Raw genomic sequence first — 22176 nt, 5'->3', positions numbered from 1 at the left:
TTTTTGTTTCGAAGCTTGCTGACTGCCTAATCTCTTCATATGGCAGAAAAGAGGAGAAAGAGAGAGTCAATGCCAGTAGGGAAGTGTTACGGGTATATTTTTTACGTAATAAGACATGTTTCAGGCGAACAGTAGGCATATTACGCACAGCTTTGTAGCGGACAGCCTTAATCTGTTCGTAAGTATGGCCTGGGCGAAAACGCTTCCGCTAAACGACGACTCCTGCAAGGTCGTACATTAATTACAAGAAGCCATTTTTTGATAGTCACGTCCAGCTTCAAACATCAGAAAACTGTTCCAAACTACAAGCACAAATGGTTAACCAGTTGTAGCGAAACACGCAGATCAGATTGACTTATTAGATATTAGTGTACAGTTTCTCATTCTTTCTTTGTTGGTATAACATACGAATGTATATATAGTCGAGCATTACTTGTAAGTATTAACCTTCTGCATAGCGACTGGTTTATCCTGTGCTAGCTTGAATAAAAGCACTCATTTTATTTTTCTTTTAGATACCTTGATCATGTTTGCGACATGAGAGTTGAAGATAAATTACAGTGCATTATGTATCGCACGGATTTCAGCCAAGCAATAAATATCCTGGAGGAGTTTTTTTTTTTTCAAGAGAAGCTTGCTTACATTAATTGACCTGTGAAGCGGGTGATGGAGGTGCTCCAAAAAACTCTCCGAACCCACAGCTGGCGCTCATCGAAGCAATACTAAATAAAAAAGTGACTTTTTTTTTTTGCGGTGGTGGGGTGAACCCGGGTACTCCTGGTCTCAAAGCGAGTGCCTTAGCCGCTAGGCCATGCGCTCAAGATTGCCGATTGTGAACTGAACCAAACCATGCGAATACGTTCTACCGACTATGCAAAAACAATGGGAAGGAGTACATTTGCTACGGGAGCTTCATTTAAATATTTCGTGTTGGCGGACTAAAAGCTGCCTGCTGGACAGCGCTCAAGGTTGGTATCAGGAATTGCACATTTCAGAAAACTCCACGCGAAAATTTGCTTCCCAACTCGTAGTTTTCATGATCGTGCGATGATCCTTTCATTCGGCCGATCTACAGGCTGATGAACGCTGGAAAGAAGATGAAAGACGCCCTGTCGATTCAGGGCGAAAACAGCGTTTTGGGGCCGGCCACTACCTATAATAAAAGTGAGCATTTGCCTTAAGACCGACAATTGCGCAAATCGAAAGAAAAAAGAAACAAAACGAAGAAATATGCAAAGAAAGAAAGAAAGAAGGAAAGAAAGAAACAAAGAAAGAGAGAAAGAAGGACAGAAAAAAGAAGGAAAGAAGGAAAGAAAGAAAGAAAGAGAAAGCACGAGAGAAAGAAAGACAGAAAGAAAAAAGGAAGGAAAGAAACAAACAGAAAGCAAGAGAGAGAGAAAGAAAGAAAGAAAGAAAGAAAGAAAGAAAGAAAGAAAGAAAGAAAGAAAAGCCGCTGGTCAGGCAAGCCCGCGCCAAGCTTCGATTGTCGCCATTTCCCTGACAGGGCTAGGGTCCTGAATTTTTGGTTCATAAGGGCCATTTCCTCTCCTGTGATTGTTCTCGTCACTCATATATTCGTTGTCATTGCTGTCATCAATCATCACTGTTGAAGCCTTATTCGCAGGATCACAAGTTTGGACTCAGTGATGTGCTGTGGTTGGAGCTGGAGTTTGTGACTGCTTCAGATGCTTAAATTAAAATTGGAGCCGTGTGAATTGACTTACTTTCCAGAGGTTTTATATTTTCTTTTCTTCGCTGTTTCCAATTATGAGAGAAAGTGTTGATCTGTAGACGCGCAAAACCTTATTCTACGTCCATGTTATACGTGCGACATCTGTAACTAAGCACGTTGTCACAAATTAACGAAGCATTCCTTGCAAGCTTGTTTCCGAACGGTGTACGTCGCTGGTCCAGGTTCGTGGTGTTTGGTTGTTGTCATTAGGGTCGTTTTTGTTGCTTTTGATGTTTTCCTTCTAAATGTAAAGCGACTGACTTAATTTACTGTCGTACTTCGCACTTGCTGTGTTTGATCGTTGTTATGGGCCTAGGAATGTTTTCATGAGTATATAAATTCAATGCAACCTTTAAAAGTGAAGCTGATTAAGGTAGCCGTAATTAGTGCGGCCTATCCTGTGTGGCCTACCCTTTGTGGCCTATCAGGTATGTGCCACAGAAATTGCATAAATCCCACTACTCACCAGCGGTCCACTAAAAATGAAGAAGACAACAGTTCGCCAAACAAACGAGTATGTGCCACAGAAATTTGTGCGGCCTAGCAGAAAACTGTCAGCATCATAAACGGGTATGTGCCACATAAATTGGGTAAATTCCACAACTAACCACTGGTCCACTAAAGAAGAAGAAGAAGGCAAGAGTTAGCCCAACAGTAGGAAACGGGAAAGGCAACGGCGGCTGCGAGAAGACCCCGAAGCGATGGAAGGCCTACGCCAATGACGACGTGCCCGTAGATCTGTGAGGGGTGCGAACGCTTGGTTTCAGCGCGAGTTTATGTCTCCGGATTATGGAGATCCGTGTCGTGTCAGTGACTGCGTATGGTTTAACTCGAGCCTCTCGGCGCTGAAATTCAACGTAGAAACAACCTGGCATCTCCTAGCTAAAGCCTGGAAACGAACTAAAAGCGACCTAGAAACAACCCTCATCACCTGGCTAAGGCTTAGAAACAGCCTAGAAGTAACCAGATTAGTCCTCAGAATCGTCCAGTTTCACTGTTTCGCGGCTCGCGCGGCTTAGTGCTTAGTGCAAGTTTCGCCGTTTCTTTCTCGGTGATTCCTTTGTTGCCTCAATAGGAATTGCTTTATCACTATTCAGAGAAAGTTTGAAACTCACTTGTTCCTTACTATTTATGCGTATAATACTTGTCAACCTTTTAACAAAGCCGCCATAAAAAAAAAAAACCTACCGCGTTCGACCCAGTGTGAAATCTGAAGAAACAGCGCAACGTTGTTCCCCTTGTGATTTTCTTTGACGTTGTGTGATATTGTGTTTGTTTCTGATCGCGTTATTTGTAGAGTTGAGACGCGCGGGAAAGGACATGTGCAAGACCTTGTCGCACCCGCCCCTGCTACAGTCACTTTAGGCTCTATTCACGATTGAACCCACCCTTCCCTGTCTACACTGTACGGCTTCGTCAGTGACCGAGACAGTTACGCCATCTATGGGTGTATCTGTGAACCAGAGAGTGACATGCGACGCGGACGCTCATCTGTCGTCAGGCCCAGCCCTAGAACAGCTCCGCTACAAAAAAACGCCAGGCCTGCGCCGAAAGCGCAGCACAGTCACAGCGAAAGCTGGATGAACGGCATTTCTAGAGCACATTGTAAACTCTCTTGGGGCTTCTAATACAAGTACACTAGCAAGGTACCCACTACGCCATAAATCACAATTTTTGTGAAGTTGGGAAGCACCTACTAAGTCATGATTCTTGATTCTGCGGAGAAGCGAGGCACCAGCTACACGTCTGTAAGGCATCATGTTCACTTTGCTGACGCGACGACTGATGACGATGAGGAATTATGGCTCAGCCCTTTGTAATGGGTTGGAAGCTTTAAACGGCCCACCAGTTATGTAAATTGCATTGGGTGACGCATGGTCGCTATTTCCCTCTCCCGTCATGCTGTATAACATACCTTGACGTGGGAGAGAGAGGGGGGGGGGGCGAAGAACTTTTCTGAGACCCCGAGGAAATGGATCATGCGCTTATGGGCTTCCTTGGCAACCAATACAAGTGCACTTGCGAGGAACCTACTACGCTATAAACCGTAATTTGTGGCAGGCACTGTGCCACTTTTCATCATTCTACGGAGAGCCGTGGTACCTGCTAAACGCATGTAATGTATTATGCGCACTTTTTTGATGCTGTGCCTGATGACGATAAAGAATTATGGCGGAGCCCTTTGTAATGGGTTGGAAGCATTCAACAACCTACTCGTTGCGCAATTCGCATTGTGTGACGCCTGGTTACAGAATTCGCGTTGTGCGACGCTTGGTGCTTATTTTACTCTTGTACCACGCTATATTGCTTATGGTAATGTGGTTCCTTCCCGACATGAAGCCTGTATAGGACCTTTTTGCAAAGCAGTTTCAAGCAACGGCATGGCTCCGAGGTTGAATACTGGGCTGCCACGCAGAGGGCCCAGGTTCGAACCTCGTTCCATCCTGGATTTTTTTTCTTATTTCGTTTTTTTCTTATTTTGAGCGATAGCGGTTACGGACACCGGCGGCGGCTGCGGTGGACAACTACGGCGCCAAAAACGGCCGCTGAAATGATCTCATAACAGCTTCCGCTGTAAAACTCAGCTCTGTTCACTGGGAGGTTATTCGCTGACCAAAGGCATAACGCTGAAAATGAAAGGAAGTTCAGATACTTATGCGTTTTGAAGTAAGCTCATGAATTGTTGTGCCTATTTTAAGTTAGTCCACCGCAGTTCTTCCTCAAGAAAATGGCGAAACGAAGTAACCACGGTGCTCTTTTAATTTCGATACAGCTAACTACGAATAACAGTACAAGACATCACACGACGATGCAGCGAGATAAATGGAATAAAATAATAAACGTTGAAAACTCCCGAGCACACACAATTTGGAGCGTATTCGATCTCCAAGCCTTTCGCGAGCACACATTCCGACCCTGCACATGAAAGCAATCGGCAGACGGGAACGTTGAGGAATGTTCACTTTCTGGAACGCCATCCTCCAACTGAGCGCTGCAGCTAAACGCCCGAAAGGGTTTACAGGAGGAGAAATAGAGAGCGAAAGCGAGAAAGAGCAGACAGGGGAAACAGTTTGTGAGGAGAAATATTTAGGCCGCACGCAGCGCCAAAAGAAAGTAATTTGAACAGAATCAGAGACATTCCAATGTCTTTCCTGATCCGCTCGTTCTGACAGCTGATGTGGTGCAGCGCATAAAATCAGCATACCAGGCGAGTGCTTGGAATGAGAGTAGCGAAAAATAAAGAAGGAAAAAACATTCCACTCAGCCAGAACACGCAGTGCAGGGATCGTGGGGATCCTGCGGTGACTGTTGGGACGCATTTAAGTGCTGACCATTCCGTCCTTCGAGGGCGTGGAATGCGCGCCGTATTCGCACCGGCTAATAAATGTACAGTGCGCTCCGCTCGCTTCCTCTTCTGTCATGTCTTCCAGTTGCACGGAGGTCGTTATTCGTTGTTACGGGTTTGTAAGATTTCGTTTCTTTTTCTTTTTTTTTGCTCCAACCTCTCAGCGATACGGGATGGGTTACAGGCTTAGCCAAGTCGCCTCTACGTTTGATTCCGCAAGTTTGACGAAACGTTACGACCTATCTCGACAGGGATTGCTTTTTTTTTTTTTTTTTTTGGACGGAAAATTTCCAGATAGAACATGAGAAACGTAAGCCTTATTGAAGAAACAATTATATTTCTGTGGGTGGCACCGAAATGGGCATCGCTAATGTTCGAGGCCCCTTGTCCAGGGCTTCGCTCGCTCTTGTCATCACCTCCGCTCCCTGGATCTACTGACACCGCCGCGGTGGTCTATGGTTGTGGTGCTCGACTGTTGAACCGAAGGTTGCGGGATCGAGTTCCGGCCACGGCGGCGGCATTTCGACCGAATAAAAACGCTAGATTTAAGTGCACGTTAAAGAACCCCCGGTGGTTGAAATTTGCGGAACCTTCGACTAGGTGTCCTTCATAATCATATCGTATTTTTGGGGCGTAAAACCCTAACAAATAGTATTATCAGCATCAACTTGAGGAGGTCGTCTACAGACAGTTGGACACAAGTGGCTCACGGTGCTTCATCGTGTTACTTTGACCGGACGCACGAGAGTTAGATATTATCAGATGTAGTTTGGATAACCTGTGATTAACAGTTGTGTTGCACCTTACATGAAATTGTGCTCTCTCTCACCGAAACTTGAATGCAGAACACGAAGACCTAATAACAGTGCCAGATTCGGGGCCTTGATTGTTAGCTATCCTTGGTGTTACATATTTACAAGGGGAAAAAAAACTTGGAGGAGGCTTGAGCTTCGCCTTCAAGAGTAGAACGCGACAGCCAATTGGATCGGGTTGGTATCGCCTTTCCAATCTCTAGCCTCGCTTCGCTTCGCGGCCGACACCTAAACCTTGCTGCAAGGAAAGCCAGAGTGCGGACGCGCGCCGCCTCCTGTATTCATGCATGCGGCGCGACAGAACAGGGAAAGCTCACCCGTGGGCCCTTTGCGCCATCTCGCGGGTTTTCTCTAGAGCCGCGGAAGAACCTCCGTGGTGTGCGCATCACTAATGCTAAATGGTGTATGTAAATAGTTCGCCGTTAGTATGGTAGAGGACTTATGCGTGCTGGCTGAGCGGCTAAACGCATCGCGCCACGGAGCGAGGGGTCGCAGGTTTCAATCCCCAATCCCACTCGAACCGAATATTTTTACAATTTCTTAATTTTCATCTACCTCGAATTTTTGCTCACGGACGACGCTCATTTTTCGCTCACAACCAAAGGCGCCGACGCCGATGCCACCGTAACTTCTGCAAAGCGAGCTTTTCAACGCTATCGCGTTAAAAACTGTGTGCTAACGCCATATATCGCTTCACGCGGCTACGTGAACTCTAGAAAGTAAAAACGCTACCGTTTTTTTCTGTTCTTTTTTTATCGTGGCCATGTACTGCCGATTTAATTTCCATTTCCACTCTAGCATATATATCGCTCATAGCTCTATTAATTTGGGCTATATTCTACCCTTGGTAGAAACACCTTAGGCAAGAGGACCACGTAATCTTCCTTACAACGCGAAACAGTAAACTAGCTATACACTAAGAGAAAAAAGGAGCCCTTTACCTCTTTTTTGTGAGGCCTAGCTTATCATGTATATAACTCTCTTTAAAGAGACACGTTCACTCTCTTTGGAGATGCTGTACTCCCATTAGAGAGTAGTGGGGCCCAAAACAGAGTTAACGTGAATCTTTAGAGGGAGTCATATACGCTACATGTCCAGAGTCACCAAAAAGAGTATAAATACCAAAAAATATAAATACCATGAACGGGCATGTGCCGCATAAATTGGGCAAATCCCACCATTTCGTGCTGGTCAACTAAAAATGAAGAAGGCAACAGACACGCGGCAAACACCGATTAATATTTCTAAACAGACATAACCAGTAATTGAGGAAAGCTTTATTAAACCGTCGACATTAACAAAGTGATAAACGCCATGGTCGCACGTTTCAGCGTCGCTGAAACATCTGCACGGAGTGCTTCAGCGGTACGTACAACGATAGAATACTAGGGAACGGGAAAGGCAACGGCGGATGCGAGAAGGCCCCGATGCGATCGAAGCCCTACGAGAACGACGTCGTGACCGTATAATTATGGGAGATGCGAATGCTCGGTTTCAGTGCGAGTTTCTATCTCTGGAGTTTGGTCATCCGTGTCGTGTCTATGAGAGTGTGTGGTTTAACTCGAACCCGTCTGCGCTGAAAAGTAACCTAGAAACAACCTGGCGTCACCTCGCTAATGCCTAGCAACATCTAAGCAGCAACCTAGAAGCAACCTAACATCACCTAGCTAAAGCGTAACAACAACCTAGCAGCAACTATGTTAGACTTCATTATCGTCCACCTTCGCTGTTTTAAGCCTTGCGCGACCTAATGCAAGTTTCGCCATTTTTTTCGTGAAGGACTTGCAGGGAATCGTTAATATCCTTCCATCGTCAACGTCTAACCTAAATTATCTTCTTGAAGCGTTCTGTAGTTTTTGCGTGTTCACTCTGTCTGAAGACATGAAGTTTTTCTCAGAAAATAAGAAGTTGCAGGGAGAACGTTTCGCCAAGTGATCAAGAGAAACTTATTTCAACTAGACAGATTGGCTCAGTCTAGTAGAAAGAAAGGAAGAAGGAGGGAAAGAAAGAGCTAAAAAATTCGTCTTCCAGTAAGTTCACTGATTAGCCTTTGTTCATGTCACGCCTCGGTGGTCTGACGTTGCCATTACCATGTCATGAATTTAGCATCAAAAACTTTCGGCTTCAGCACGAAACTCACTGCAGTTAATGACTATCACGCGCTTATGTGCGCAGGCTCACACAGTACGCACATATCTGCTAGTTTTTCAGAGACTGAAAATGTACTCCACTAGTAGACAAAGAACGCCCTTATGTAGTGGCCTGTTTTCATGTAGACTTTTTGAAGTTAATGCACTTCTCGGGCAGCTATTTCACGTCACGCTTCTTTTTTATTCCTGTTTTTTTTTGTCTAACATAGCGGCAGTGTGCCGTTTTTATTACAGCACGCCAGCGACTAAACGGTACAACGAAGTAAATGAGAGACCCCCGCAAAGTGCTTTTCTCTAATCTTAAGTGAGTCAGCTCCACATTGCTCCTTCAAGTGTGCACCATTTGATATGTGCGTCCCAGTAACTCGATTATAAATCTTTCTGAATCTTCAACTTGTTTTCTCCGTTTTGGGTATATCTTTTTTCAACCATAAACCAAAATATATGAGCTGGCAAAGCTAGTTTCCTGTTTATTGTTTGTTCATTTTAGAAACTTGTTCTCTAGTGCCGCAGAGTAAGCGCATCAACTGTTTTTAGTCACATGCTTTCGGCATCTTGCAGCCGGAAACAGCAGCATTAGTGTATCGCAGGCGCAACAAGATCAGGCTGTATCGTTGATATTTTCAAAAGAAACGTTCTGTTCTAAGGCATTCGGGGTCGCCTCTTAATTTATTCTGGGCAGTCTTTCGTTGACCACAGGTAATGCTCCAGTACCTACTGCCAAATGAAAAAGAAATCCGCAGTAGGCCTCGTGGACAAAACACCTTGAGAAATACATGCATTCACACCATAAGAATGAATTAGGTCTTGCCAGAGCAATTAAGCAGACGTTAGAAAGGACCCCGAAACGTTTTGGGCGATTTTGTACAAACACGTTGAGGAAGTCAAATAAGTTCTACGGTTCATTTGCAGACCACTTTAACCTATCTGCATTACCTGAGTAATTTATTAAGACTTTAAACGTGCCAATCGCTACAGACCGCAGCGGCACAGGCGAACGAATTTTCAACTGCCCGCTTACATTCTACCTAGAATTGTTCCATGATACGTAGCACCGGCGACCGACCTCATTGGATATGTCCGGCCTACGTCACTGAACCTTCGGGTACAGCGAGCGTCGTCTGCCTGTGGGACAATGTGCTCCGTGTTGAAGTGAGCTGGGCGACGTTGCTTGTTTCGAGGTTTCATTTGTCGGACACCATGGATTGCCCTAGCTGCGCTGTGCGCTGCGGATCTAGCGATTGGTGACTTGCAAAGCTGCGGCATCGTCAAAGGCACGTAAGGCAACTAGCCAGCGGAGTCGCTTCAGCTCGTCGTTGCAGTGAGCATTGGGATCTCGCTATCTGATCACGCCAGGATCCACTTGTCTGCTGCTTCAACTTACCCCCCGAAGGCACGACCACATTGCGCGAGTTTACGCTTATCGGTGATTGTTGTCAAATACTTTTTGGTTGTCCGCCTACTTAGCGTTTGCTGGTTTTTGGCTTACAAGAGAATAAAAGAAGAACGGCTTGTAGCGTTACGGCAACTGGTGAAGCGGATCTCAACCATTCTGACCTCTTCTTCACCGTTGCCCTGCGGCGCGCCGTGCGCGCTGCCGGTGTTCATTGCGGAGCCTACGGAGAAAGTAGCAGAGCTCCTCCCGTCCGGTGCGCTTCCGTCGCCTGCGATAGCCGAGTGCTCAACGAGTTAAGAAGGCAAGGCAGGGGTGAGAAAGAGGGTACCAATTAGCTTTCTTATTGCAAGGTGCGTCTTTTAATCAATGGTTCGAATGATTTCATAATCCTGCAGCCTAAACACTTGAAAACTTCAAAAGCCATTTCAGGGACCCTTCAACTTCACTAACCCCATATTGCAGAGTTCTTCGGTGAGACAGACCACACAATCGCATCTACGGTGACCTCCCAATAAAGTACACACAGCCGCAGCTCTCCGAATGGGAACCGCGCGCATGTTTAACTCCTCAGGGTCTCAATATATTCTAATACAGACGATATAAATCGAATCAAGTAATTAATAAATCAAAGTTTGTTTAGTATGAACACTGCAAGAATAAGCGCTAAAAAGTGACGAGAACAAAATTGAGAACAGACAAAGGACTGGCGCTACCAACAACTATTTATTTTCGTCACACCCACCGAGTTTAAATACATATAATCATGGTGTTGCGCGTGCGCAAGATCGCATGGAAACATAGAGCAAAAAAATTAAGTATAATACGAAACCCTAATATGCGATAACACCTGCCTTATAACAAGGTGCGAGTTACAGCTGCGCATGTCAAAAGGAGCCTTTCAGAAAGTCAAATTCGGAAGCATGCAGGGCTACCGAAGCCTCACTTATACATGCACCAACGTTCTTTTTGATAAAAAACGCTTCTAAAGCGAGCCTAATAATAATAATATCTGGGGTTTTACGTCCTAAAACCACGATATGATTATGAGAGACGCCGTAGTGGGGGGCTCCGGAAATTTCGACCATCCGGTGTTCTTTAACATGCACCTAAATCTAGGTACACGGGCCTCTACCATTTCGCCTCCATCGAAATGCGACCGTCGCGGCCGGGATCGAACCCGCGACCTTCGGCTCAGCAGCCGAGCACCGTAACCGCTATACCACCGCGGCGGACTAAAGCGAGCCTCGGTGGCATGCGCTTGCTTTTGCCTAGTATTCTAGTGCCTCGGAAAATCGGTTCGCACCCATATGCGCATATTTGTCCTCTTTTTTTTTGCACTTAGTGCGTGCTAAGTCGGTCATTGATGCATCTTTCGGGCTGGCCGATGTACATTTTCTCACAGGACATGGGAATGGAGTAAACAACTCCAACAGAGCATTCAACGAAAGGGCTTGCATGCCTAGTGCTACATGCTCGTTGCCTTTGAGCGCAAATTCGAGGGCAGAGTTTCTGTAGCTTATTAAGAGCAGAAAAACACCAGAGGCACTTCATGCCGGTTTGCCACATTCCTGAGACCGTGCGACAGGGTGTGCACATATGGCATGACCAGTGGTCTCCCAGTCAACCCCCGAGCGCCTACCCTTTCTGGCCCTTGTTCTTTGCAAGAGTGACTCGGCGACTGCTACAATGACCTGAGAAGGGTAGCCTGTCGACAAAAGGCGGATCACTTGCGAATCAGAGCTTTCCAGCATGCGATGTGGGCTCGACTTCCCTAGAGCAGATTTCATGCATCGTACAACAATTCCCCATTCGATGAGCTTTGAATGAGCGGAAATAATTCTTTCTTTTCACGGGGAAAGTACGCTCAGCAAACATGGATAGCCAGCTGTCCAACAGTCTGTTCTCCTAAAGTACATTAATTTTGCTGAATATAGTCCTGATTTTAATACCGACCACAAGAAGCAGTTGTTGCTGTAGTCCTCGTAAGATTAGGTATTAAGACTGGGCGAACATTTTTTTTTTATTATGCTAGAATTTTCTTTTGGCAACTAAGCCATCATGAGGCGAATAGTGTCATTGTATCATGGGGCCGATAGCTTCGGAGAAGCCGAACTTTACATTTCCTGCATGTCCACAGGGGCTGTTTCTTACAAGGCTTTAAATAATACAGCACAAACGAAGATTACATGAGAAAGGAATAGAGAATAGTGCTGTTTCTCTTACCTGTTATTTAATGCTGCTTAAACTCATTCTCCTGTTTGTTAGAGGACCTACTGCAAAGTGTATATACCTTGCCGCCTTGCACACTTCTGCAAAGATGCAAAATAACATTCTTGAGTCATATCATGTTATTATAAAAAATAATAAGAATGAAGCTACGATTTGTAGCATTGCAGGTATTGCACTATGAATTAAAATAAGCGCAATCAGAATGAAAAACTTTAACTTGGTGAAGACAAGTTATAGCTTTACATAGGTTAGAAATGTATAGACTTCCCTGTGGTACACTGTATACTTTTTCACACCCATAAAGGTGTTTCGATCACTGAAACAGCTTCATACATCCTTATTTCTGACATTTTTTTTTCAAATGGTGTAAATATGACACAAACGCCCGTTGCACACCCTTATGAAGGGCGCATGAAGGGCATATGTTCAAATCTAACGCCCTAATAACTGGTAGGGTGTGGGGATTTTTCCTGAAATGTTACACCCATACATTTCTGTGAAGACGTTTCGGTATGTTACCGTGGCGAATGTTTTAAGTTGTTAAGCGTCAGTTACAAGTTACAGCTGCGAGCAGCGACATTCCGGTTTTTTTTTTCTTCTCTCAAATTTAATCGTTCGGCGAACACACTCAATACTACGACATCTTGCGATATAACATGCATGCACGAAATATGCACAGTTGCATCTGGTATTTTGCCAGAGTGGGTGGTGAATTATAGCTACAGTTCTCCACCAGAAGAACTAGCTACGCGATTTGCTTCATAGTGCTTCAGAAGGTAGGGAGGAAAGGGGAGGTGGGGGGGGACCGTTTTATTTATATATCTGATAGGGCCCCGCTAACGTGGTCTTGTGGTTATGGTGCTCCACTGCTGACCCGCAGGTCGTGGGATCGTATCCCGGCCGCGGCGGCCGTATTTTTTATGGAGGTGAGAATGCTTGAGGCCCGTGTACTTAGACTCAGGTGCATGTTAAAGAACCCCAGGTGGTTAAGAACCCAATCGTTAAGAACCCTACGGCGCCTCTCATAAAGATATTGTGGTTTTGGGGCGTTAACCCCCCAAAATCATCATTGTATATTTTTGAAAGGGCGTTAGGGTGTATTTTTTGGTTAAACACATCATGCCACGCTTGCTAGAACTGTGTATTTCTCATATTCCACCCTTGAAAATTGATGCATAAAAGGTGCAAGTCCGTGAGGTATTCCCGTGAAGAGGGTGTAGTCCTGCTCGTTACGCCCTTTCCGTGGGATGTATAGGTGTGAGCTATAGACAACAAAAAACGTCTATATGGGTGTAATATGGCTTACAGTGTATCCATAAAGATCTGGGCATTATCCGCAAAACTGGACACTTTCGTTTTATTTAACTTATGCCGTAGGGCGTACTGGCGCCAATAAAAAGAAGAGTACTTATGTTTAGAAAGAAGCCTGTATCTCGCACTCAATCCAAATAATCATTTATCTTTGTAATCGTAATGTTTGAGAATTAATTCATCTGCATGACACACTATTTTCAGGTAACGAGGGCACTTCAAGCTGCATAATACAATAGATGGTCTATTAATGAGCACTAACAGACAATAATGCCAAGGAAAGTATAGGGGATGTTATTAGTAGTAAATGTAAGGTAAGTGTTGAAGAAAGAAAAGTGGACGAAAAGATTGTTGTCTGTTAGTGCTCAATAATATTATGTATAACAAAGAAAAACGAGCCCTTAAAATTTCCACTCCTTTCCTTCATTCATAGCGAGGGTTTGTTCTGGCAACTTGATGCTTTCAGGTAGTATGCGAGGGATTATTGGTCAGCTGCCAGCTCGTAATAAGTTCACGTGTTACGTGACGCCAACAAGCAGAAAAAGAGTGTTCCACACTCGCCGTCATGGCTACTGGCGGCGCTGACTGACACTCCCACGTTTAAATACACATATATACCCCATAAAGTGGACGGGGGGATGGCCGCCGCGGTAGCTCAGTTGGTAGAGCATCGAACGCGTTATTCGAATGTCGCAGGTTCGGTCCCTGCCCGCGGCAAGTTATGTTTTCGTCCACTTTTCTTTATTCAACACTTACCTTACATTTACTACTAATAACATCCCCTATACTTTCCTTGGCATTATTGTCTGTTAGTGCTCATTAATATTGTGTATAACAAAGAAAAACGAGCCCTTAAAATTTCCACTCCTTTCCTTCAATAGATGATCTAAGCGACTCATAGTCACAGAAAGAAAAGGAAAGTGCCGGAAGGCAGGGCTGTTCTTCCAGAAAGTGCGAATATTCTGGTTTACCTCGTGTAAGTATAACTACATCAAAAGCGGAAGTCTCGCAGTATGCTGCGTACATTCACGTGACACGGCGATGAGTAATAGGAGATGCGTGTCCTCAAACGTGCGCGCAAGTCGGGAAGGCTCAAGATGTCAAAATCAAGCCTCATTTTCAATTTTTTTAAAGCTAAGTAATGTTTTTTAAAGCCCGAAACCGAAGTAAAAGCTAAATATCACAGCGTGTTCGTGTTGCTTTTGTTTTGATCTTTGAAAGCGCGTAATAATAAAGACAAATCTGTTGCGAATGCTATATTACACCATACGTGCGATATTACTACGAAATGTATCCTTTCTTCGTAAAAAAGTCTCGACAAATTAAGAGATATTCTCTGCATCCTCTGGATAAATAGAACACACGTTAGCAGTGCCCTGTCCGGTAGAGCCTTGGAAAGACACATGCGCCTTGTACATAGGGGAAGGCGAAAGCAGATTGTGATGGATGACCCGGCCAATGTTCCTTCGTCTGACGTCTCTGCTCCGAGTGCTTCTTTTCTCATCGATATAGATTCCGCCACTGAGTGCACAGCCAAAATCGATATAGGAGCGTGGCAAGTGTTATATCCTTTATTAAGGCTGTTTATTATGGCGTTCCAGTTTTATGTTATCCGCGTACTTGTAGTCTTTCTTCAGCAAGTTCAAACACATTTATCTTTCTACGCTCCTGCTTCGCTCGCCGTGCTTCAGTCGTCCCATGATCGTTTTCCTCGTGTCAGTTACGCATTTTACGTAAAGCTTTCCTGTAAATAAGAAGTCGTTTGAGAGAAGCTCTGCAGCATAATCCAGATTCATTTGTATTTCGTGAACTACACAGTTTATAAGAATGCAATAAAAATAACTTAGAGAATTCAAAATTATAAGAGAGTCCACAGCCTATGTGCCACCAAATAAACATCAAATCACCAAATAAAATCGTGTGGCAGTGTGGAATATATCGTACGTCTGCCGTGTGGCGTGTAGTCACAGCAAATAGTAGAATGATAGAGCAGCCAAAGGTGTAGGTGTTCGATGAAAGAAATATAGGCTTTCTATTTCTTTCAAAATGTATTGAGGATCTCTAGATGTGCGTTCAACGATCTGAGATGCACTGCCATTAAACGCTCGAAAATATAAAATATTGTCACGTGGTCGTGACGTCGACGAAGACAGCAGTCGGCGTTTGCAGAATGAAACTGTTTATTTGGCCGAACTTGTGGCCGGGAAAATGAGAACTAGAACTACAGCAATACACGCTGTACAATGATAGCGGCGAACAGGGCGTCGGCCGTCGATCAACTGACAAGCAGTCAAGCGCGTCGGCTTTTATACAGGCGCTATCGAACTTTCCAGCGATATCGCTGGTGGCGGCGTTATCTCTCGACAAAGCTGGAACATTCTCGTGCGGCGCGCAATCTTAACAGATTGTTCCAAAACAATCGCGAAGCTTCCTACACATCACGGCGAGGCCTGCGCAGCGCGTTGCCCACAGTATTTGTGGGTGAAGCTTACACTCATGAAATATAAGACTCGCGGCAATGCCCCCCTCTGAAAAAGCATCGTCCCGATGCTTAAAAACAGAACATGAATACATGCAATACTAAAGAAATATAATAAAGAAAGCAAACATTAGAGTCCTCAGGTGCGCTAACGAGCATAGTACGGTTTAAGGCGCACCACATGCACGACCTCGGGTCGAGCTCGGCGCCTCTGGGAGTTCGTGGTGCCGTCGGGGACAACCTCGTAGTCGAGTACGCCGAGACGTCGAAGTACCCTGTACGGTCCGAAGTATCGTCGAAGAAGCTTCTCGCTCAGTCCGCGTCGTCGTATTGGCGTCCAGACCCAGACACGGTCGCCGGGCTGGTACTCGACGAAGCGTCGTCGAAGATTGTAGCGACGGCTGTCGGTGTGCTGCTGAGTCTTGATGCGCAGGCGGGCCAGCTGTCGAGCTTCTTCGGCACGTTGTAAGTAAGCGGCGACGTCGACATTTTCTTCGTCGGTGACGTTGGGTAACATGGCGTCGAGCGTCGTCTCCGGGCTCCTTCCGTAGACCAACTTGTACGGCGTCATCTGCGTCGTTTCTTGGACGGCCGTGTTGTAAGCGAAGGTCACATACGGAAGGACGGCGTCCCACGTCTTGTGCTCAACGTCGACGTACATGGCGAGCATGTCAGCGATGGTCTTATTTAGACGCTCGGTGAGGCCATTGGTCTGCGGGTGGTAGGCGGTGGTGCGGCGGTGGCTCGTCTCGCTGTACTTCAAGATCGCCTGAGTTAGGTCCGCAGTAAAGGCGGTACCTCTGTCTGTGATGAGGACCTCTGGGGCGCCATGACGCAAGACGATGTTCTCCACGAAGAACTTGGCTACCTCGGCGGCACTCCCTTTGGGCAAGGCCTTTGTCTCGGCGTAGCGGGTGAGGTAGTCAGTCGCTACGACGATCCACTTGTTGCCGGAAGTCGACGTCGGGAACGGCCCCAGTAGGTCCATCCCGATTTGCTGGAACGGCCGGTGAGGTGGATCGATCGGCTGCAGAAGTCCCGCTGGCCTAGTCGGCGGTGTCTTCCGTCGCTGGCAATCTCGGCAAGTCTTAACGTAGTGGGCGACGTCGGCAGCAAGGCGTGGCCAGTAGTATTTTTCCTGTACTCTGGCGAGCGTTCGGGAAACACCGAGGTGTCCAGCCGTTGGGTCGTCGTGTAGGGCCTGGAGGACTTCTGGTCGCAATGATGAGGGCACGACGAGAAGGTAGTCGATTCGAAGTGGCGAGAAGTTCTTCTTCAGGAGAACGCCGTTCCGTAAGAAAAACGACGGCAGTCCTCGCTTGAATACCTTCGGAACCACGGCGGTCTTGCACTCGAGGTACTCAATAAGGCCCCCCAGTTCCGCGTCAGCCCGTTGCCTTTCGGCGAAGTCGTCGGCACTTATAGTTCCGAGGAAGCAGTCATCGTCGTCGTCTTGCGGCGGCGCGTCGACGGGGGCACGAGACAGGCAGTCGGCGTCGGAGTGTTTTCGTCCAGACTTGTACACGACGGTAATATCGAATTCTTGAAGCCTCAGACTCCATCGTGCGAGACGACCTGAAGGGTCCTTCAAGTTAGCTAGCCAACATAAGGCGTGATAGTCACTGACAACTTTGAAGGGCCTGCCATAGAGGTAGGGGCGAAACTTTGACGTAGCCCAGAGAATGGCAAGGCATTCCTTTTCTGTTGTGGAATAGTTTACTTCTGCCTTGGATAGTGACCGGCTAGCATAACTGATAACCCTTTCAAGCCCGTCAGTCTTTTGCACAAGGACGGCACCGAGTCCTACGCTGCTTGCGTCGGTGTGTATTTCCGTATCGGCGCAATCGTCGAAATGCGCAAGTATGGGTGGCGTCTGCAGGCGTCGTTTAAGTTCTTGAAAGGCTTGCACTTGCGCCGTTTCCCACCTGAATTCCACGTTATTCTTCATGAGAAGCGTCAGTGGTTCGGCGATCCGTGAAAAGTTTTTGACGAAGCGTCGGTAATAGGCACATAAGCCGAGAAATCGGCGCACGGCCTTCTTGTCGGTGGCTGGCGCAAAGTCGGCGATGGCAGCTGTTTTCCGCGGGTCTGGGCGCACTCCAGACTTGCTGATCACATGACCCAGAAACAAGAGCTCGTCATACGCGAATCTGCACTTTTCTGGCTTCAGGGTCAGTCCAGAGGCCTTGATTGCTTGAAGTACTGCCTCAAGCCGCCGGAGATGCTCGTCGAAGGTCGAGGAAAACACGACGACGTCGTCCAAATACACAAGGCACGTTTGCCACTTCAATCCGGCCAGTACGGTGTCCATGACACGCTGGAACGTCGCAGGTGCCGAGCAAAGACCGAAAGGCATGACCTTGAACTCAAAGAGGCCGTCGGGTGTTATAAAGGCAGTCTTTTCTCGGTCTCTCTCATCGACTTCGATTTGCCAGTAGCCGGTCTTGAGGTCCATCGACGAAAAGTGCGTCGCGTTGTGAAGTTGATCCAGGGTGTCGTCTATTCGTGGGAGGGGGTACACGTCCTTCTTCGTGATTTTGTTCAGGCGCCGGTAATCAACGCAGAAGCGCAGTGTCCCGTCCTTCTTCTTCACTAACACCACGGGTGACGCCCACGGACTCTTGGACGGCTGGATGATGTTGTCGCATAGCATCTCGTCGACTTGTTTCTTTATCGCGTCGCGCTCTCGAGTAGAAACTCTGTATGGGCTCTGACGGAGTGGTCGAGAATTTTCTTCTGTTATAATGCGGTGCTTCGCAAGGGGCGTTTGTCGGACCCGCGATGACGAAGAGAAACAGTCCTTGTATTGCAAGAGCAGGGCTTTGAGCTGGTCTTGTTTGGCCTTCGGAAGGCTTGGGTTGACGTCAAAATCCGGTTCGGGACCTCTATTCGTCGAAGCAGGTTCGGCAGCATCGAAGAGGGCGAAAGCATCGCTGGCGGCTACACATTCGTCGATGTAGGCAACCGTCGTACCGAAGTTGAGGTGCCTATATTCGTGGCTGAAGTTTGTCAGCACTACTTTTGCTTTACCGTCACGCAGCTCGGCTATACCTCGTGCGACGCAAATTTGACGGTTCAGGAGTAGGTGCTGATCGCCCTCGAGGACGCCTTCAAGGTTCGCAGGTTTTTCGGTGCCGACGGAAATAATGACGCTGGAGCGCGGCGGAATGGTCACCTGCTCTTCTATCAAATTCAATGCATGGTTGCCTGGCATCGCGTGGGGCGGGAGCGCTTTGTCCGAGTTCAGTGTTATCGACTCAGACCTCAGGTCGATGACGGCGCCGTGGTCACTTAGGAAGTCCATTCCCAGTATCACATCCCTGGAGCAGTTTTGTAGAATTACAAAGCTCGCAGGATAAGTCCGGTTATTGATGGTGACTCGTGCCGTGCAGACACCAATCGGCGTTATCAGATGGCCTCCAGCGGTCCGGATCTCGGGGCCTTCCCAAGCAGTCGTAACTTTCTTCAACTGTGCTGCGAACGGCCCACTGATGACGGAATAGTCAGCTCCAGTATCGACGAGAGCGGTGACGTTGTGGCCGTCGATCAGAACGTCGAGGTCGCTAGTCCGCCGTCTTGCGTTGCGGTTACGTCGCGGCGTCGGGTCACGGCTGCGTCGGTTTGCACCGCTGCTTCCGCGTTGCGTCGTCAGGTCTGCTTCCGGTCGCAAAGTTTCATCTTCGGGACGTCGTTCGGCGTGCGGCGGGGGCTCGGAACTTCGTCGCGGCGTCGTCGTCGACGGCGGAGGATTTTAGCATTTCGTCGTTCAGCAACCGCACCTCCATCGGTTGCTGCCCTTAGTTTTCCGGATACGGGCTAGGCGACCGGCCCCGGTTTGGGCCAGTGTACGGCCGGCGGTGCGGTGACATGTAGCGGCCGGGCGACGGCGAGCGGGAAGGTCGTCTTTCTTGCCACTGTGTTCCAGTGAGGTAGTCGTTGATGTCGCGCGGCCGTTCGCCTGGCTGCGGGCGCGGCGCGTTGATAGCGAATCCGCGTAGTCCCATCTGTCGGTACTGGCAGCGGCGGTACGTGTGGCCGGCCTCTCCGCAGTGGTAGCAGAGCGGGCGGTTGTCTGGGGCACGCCAGACATCGGTCTTCCTCGGGATGTTGCGCTGGCCGACAGGTGGTCGGTAGGGCGTCGGTGGCGGCGGCGGCGTCTGGCGACGGTACTGCGGCGGTGTGGCGTCTTGGCGGGGGCGTGGAGGAGGAGCATGACGGCGGGCTGCAGCAGCATAGCTAACAGCTTGCGGCTGCGGCTCTGCTGGCTGAGGCGCGCCGAGTGAATGCTGGATCTCTTGGCGCACGACGTCGGCGATGGACTCTACTTGAGGCTGCGACGGAGGTAGAATTTTTCGCAACTCCTCTTGCACGATTGCTCGAATCGTCTCACGCAGGTCGGCGGGTCCTAGGGCTTGAACGTCGGCGTAGCTTGTAGCCGAGAAGCTGCGGTTGTATTGCCGCGTTCGCATCTCAAGCGTTTTCTCGATCGTGGAAGCCTCCGATGCAAATTCAGCGACCGTCTTCGGCGGGTTCCTTATCAATCCAGCGAAGAGTTCCTGTTTGACACCCCGCATGAGGAACCTCACTTTCTTCTCTTCGGGCATACTTGGGTCGGCGTGTCGAAACAGGCGATTCATCTCTTCCGTGTAGATGGCAATATTTTCATTGGGCAGCTGCACACGGGTCTCCAGCATAGCCGCGGCCCGTTCCTTGCGGACCACGCTCGTGAACGTGCTTAGGAACGTCGTCCGAAAGAGATCCCATGTTTGTAGGGCGGATTCTCGGTTCTCGAACCACGTCCTCGCGGCGTCTTCTAGGTAGAAGTATACGTGGCGCAGCTTGTCCTCGCAGTTCCAGTTATTAAATGTTGAGACCCTTTCAAAGGTCTCGAGCCAAGTCTCGGGGTCTTCACATGGCGAACCACGGAACGTCGGCGGCTCCCTGGGTGGCTGCCTCACGATCGCCGTAGGGGGCACTGCGTCAGTCATCGTCTCGGCGGTCGATGTGACGGTCTTCGGCTGCCTGGCGTTTTCGGGAAGGAGCCCGTACTCTGGTTGTAGTCCCTTCTGCCGGCGGCTGGTTCGAGGATTCGGGTTGTCCTTAGAGTCGTCTTCTTCGCGGCTTGGGCTTGGGTCAGCGCTCCGCGGTGGTGTCCGGATCATGAAGCAGCACCTACACCAGATGTCACGTGGTCGTGACGTCGACGAAGACAGCAGTCGGCGTTTGCAGAATGAAACTGTTTATTTGGCCGAACTTGTGGCCGGGAAAATGAGAACTAGAACTACAGCAATACACGCTGTACAATGATAGCGGCGAACAGGGCGTCGGCCGTCGATCAACTGACAAGCAGTCAAGCGCGTCGGCTTTTATACAGGCGCTATCGAACTTTCCAGCGATATCGCTGGTGGCGGCGTTATCTCTCGACAAAGCTGGAACATTCTCGTGCGGCGCGCAATCTTAACAGATTGTTCCAAAACAATCGCGAAGCTTCCTACACATCACGGCGAGGCCTGCGCAGCGCGTTGCCCACAGTATTTGTGGGTGAAGCTTACACTCATGAAATATAAGACTCGCGGCAATATCAAGCAACATTAGTGTAAAAATTGAACAACCTCTAGAATTTGCATTACGATTTCAGTGTCCTAGGATGCGCGTCCAGTTACAATAGTACGCTGTAACCTAGCTACAACGCATATCCAGTTCATTTTTTTACACTAACTAAGTGTTGTTTTTATTTCGTTCTTATTGAGATTTCTGCCTTTAAAAATGAGAGAGAGAGATGATAATATTTATTAAAATTTCTGAATGAATGACGTCACACGCATTCATGGAAACAAGTTTCTTTTTATTTACTATATATTCTTTGCCAAAATAGATCAATGTAAAATGTAATAATTGGTGCAAACGACGCTTTCCAAGGTATCTGCTCATTTTCATAACAAAGTGACAGATCGTTGCAGCTCTTTAGATTGTATACATGAGCGTTAAAATGGCGCATTACAATATCACGTTTTCATAAGCGTAGATGCTGATTTTTCGGTTATATGTGATGATGATACAGATAGATAATACAGTTGAGACTCTTATAGGAAATTGCCTATAATAACTTGCTAAATAACAACAATAATTTCAGTTTTAAAAAAAATTAGAATCGTTTTCTATGTACACCGTCGAAGATTTCGCTTGCAAGTGTTTTCCGCTGAATTGAGTACAGTTAAGCAGATACAGATGGGCTCTGCGTTGTTGTTGTTTGTATAGCAAGAAACGCGTGTACTACATGACCAACAGGTATAACTACATGGTTATTGCATTTTCGTATTAGGAGCTACAAGGTTTCAAAACGCGTTTGTCATATTGGTTTGAAGAACATAAATCCTTTCGCGGGATAATGTGAAGGAAACGGAAGTTTTAACGGCCGCTTGTAAAAACTATAGGCTTTAGGGATTATATAAATATACGTGCAGAAGTGAGGAGAAGAAACTGCCTTCGATAAGCCATCGTGAGGAAAAGGCTTCGTGTTCTTGCAGTCTTCCCTCAAAAAACAAAAACCAAAATGTTAGAAAACGTTCATTCTCCGAATTGCGTGTTTTGTCGAAGAAAAATATGTCTTCCAGGCTGTTTTTCGAGCACTTTATCGGCACGTCTCTATTTATGGCGCGTCTGTTGCCCCTTTTGTTCTTTTATTTCCTCTTTATTGTCGTTTTAAGAAAAAAAAAATGCT

Source organism: Rhipicephalus sanguineus, chromosome 3 (genome assembly GCF_013339695.2).
Source record: "Rhipicephalus sanguineus isolate Rsan-2018 chromosome 3, BIME_Rsan_1.4, whole genome shotgun sequence".
Classification (NCBI taxonomy): Eukaryota; Metazoa; Arthropoda; class Arachnida; order Ixodida; family Ixodidae; genus Rhipicephalus; species Rhipicephalus sanguineus.
This window is presented reverse-complemented; position numbering follows the sequence as displayed.